The sequence below is a fragment of the Rutidosis leptorrhynchoides genome, chromosome 1 (genome assembly GCF_046630445.1).
Source record: "Rutidosis leptorrhynchoides isolate AG116_Rl617_1_P2 chromosome 1, CSIRO_AGI_Rlap_v1, whole genome shotgun sequence".
Lineage (NCBI taxonomy): Eukaryota > Viridiplantae > Streptophyta > Magnoliopsida > Asterales > Asteraceae > Rutidosis > Rutidosis leptorrhynchoides.
Genome location: NC_092333.1, coordinates 125,140,855 through 125,143,697, shown reverse-complemented (window position 1 = coordinate 125,143,697; position 2,843 = coordinate 125,140,855).

Below are 2,843 nucleotides of genomic sequence, written 5' to 3'. Positions count from 1 at the left end.
TTCACGAACCTATAACAAATATATACATATATATCAAAGTATGATTGAAATATATTCACAATATGTTTTATTACGTTTTAACGATTTAAGTTTGTTAAGTTAGCAGTCCAACGTTAGTAATCTACAACTAGTTGTCCACAGTTAGATGTACAGAATTAAATCAATATATATTATCTCGAATCAATCCATGACCCAGTGTTTTAGTTGTACATCTTGGATTTAATTGTATTTCTTTATATATATATATATATATATATATATATATATATATATATATATATAAAATAAAAAATTACATCATAAAAAAATAAAACGATTATATAATTATCACAAGTTATGACGTTCGTGAAACATCAGGCAAACGGGGTGGTCAATTGTCTACATAAACTCATTTCAATTAATCAAGTCTTAACAAGTTTGATTGCTTAACATGTTGGAAACATTTATTCATGTAAATATTAATCTCATATAATATATAATCATGGAAAAGTTTGGGTCACTACAGTATTATACATGTACTCTAACATATTATGTAATCTTAATAGACCATAGACACGTATACAATGTTTTGACATATCATATCGACGTCATCTATATATATTATTTGGAACAACCATAGACACTCTATATGCTATAATGCTAGAGTTCGCTATACAGGGTTGAGGTTGATTCCAAAATATATATACTTTGAGTTGTGATCTAGCCTAAGACTTGTATACACTGGGTCGTGGATTGATTCGAGATAATATATATTGATTTATTTCTGTACTATTAGCTATGGACAATTAGTTGTAGATTACTAACGATGGACTGCTAACTTAACAAACTTAAAATATTAAAACGTAATAAAAATGTTGTGAATATATTTCGATCATACTTTGATATATATGTATATATTTGTTATAGGTTCGTGAATCGACCAGTGGCCAAGTCTTATTTCCGGCAAAGTAAAAATCTGTGAAAGTGAGTTTTAGTCCCACTTTTAAAATCTATTATTTTTGGGATGAGAATACATGCAGTTTATAAATGTTTTACAAAATAGACACAAGTAATCGAAACTACTTTCTATGTTAGATTATCGAACCGAATATGCCCCTTTTTAGCTTGGTAGCCTAAGAATTAGGAAAATGGCCCCTAATTGACGCGAATCCTAAAGATAGATCTATTTGGCCCAACAAGCCTCATCCGAGTTACGGATGCTTTAGTACTTCGATTTATCATATCCGATGAGAGTCCCGAAATGATGGGGATATTCTATATGCATCCTGTTAAGGTCGGTTACCAGGTGTTCAACATATGAAAGAATTTTATCTCTATGCAGTTTGCGAAATGCCTGATATGAGATGTATATTTATGGAAAAAATGAAATCTTGTGGTCTATTATTATGATTTGATAATATATAGGTTAAACCTATAACTCACCAACATTTTTGTTGACATTTTAAGCATGCTTATTCTCAGGTGATTATTAAGAGCTTCCGCTGTTGCATGCTAATTTAAAGACAAGAATCGGAGTCAGCATGCTTGTATAATATTGTTTAAAAACTGCATTCGAAGACTTAAATTGTTGTGTAATATTATTGTAAACCATTATGTAATGGTTGTGTGAAAACGCTATATTTTAGATTATCATTATTTGATAATGTTCGTAATGTTTTAAACCTTTATCGATAAAATAAAGGTTATGGTTTGTTTTAAAAACGAATGTAGTCTTTGAAAAACGTCTCATATAGAGGTTAAAACCTCGCAACGAAATCAATTAATATGAAACGTTTATAATCGATATGAACAGGACATTTCAGTTGGTATCCGAGCGTTGGTCTTACAGAACCAGAAATTGCATTAGTGTGTGTCTAACCGAGTTTGTTAGGAGGCATTAGTGAGTCTGAACTTCGACCGTGTTTTCTTTAAAAACGACTGCTTAACATTTTTTTGTTGGAAACTATATATATTGTTAACATGTAAATATTATGTGATATATTAATCTCTTAACGTGTTTGATATTGTGGGATAGATGTCTACCTCTAGTACAAATCCCATCGACTCACCTAATAATAATGAAGAGTCGAATATATTTTGGGAAAATTCACAAATTCCCGAAGAGGAACCAGAAGAAGAGGAACCGGAAGAAGAGGAACTGGAAGAAGAGGTTCCGGAGGAGGAAATATTAGGAACCACAGAAAAACCGATACATAAAAGAAAATTCTCAACCAATGGACCAAAGTTAAAAATGGTCAATGGTGTTTCCGCCGAGGAAACAAAATATTGGGAAAATTACCAATTTTCTGATGAATCGGATCCCGATGAGGATTCCGATGGTGTTATAGAAATTACCTCGACCCAATTTGAAAAAGCAAAAGAAAATAATAAGGGAAAATGCATCAAAATAGAAAAACTTAATTCCAACCTCGATGAACTCTACGTTAACATGAAATACCCTGATGGGGTGTATCGTAAACACCCGTATTTCTTAAGTTTTAACTATAACCCGGGGACATCTAAGCCACCAGGTTTTTCTAAACCATTTGTGAAAACAACGGCTCGTATTAGGGGAGCACCATATATCCCTAGGAAATTAGCGAAACGAACCAAGTCCGAAGAGGAAGAAATAAGTGAGTCGGAATGAAGAGTAGTAACCATGATGTGTAATATATGTATTGTAGTGTGCTTGTATCTTTATGTTATATGTAAAAATTGCCTGCATTATTTGTTAATTATCTTTTACGAATCTAATCCTCGTCTATTTGTACAGTATAAAAACACAAAATGGATGTTAAGGATAGACCACTGAGTATTTTAGAAGACCTACATGGGGATATGATTGATGAAATCTTGTCCAGAGT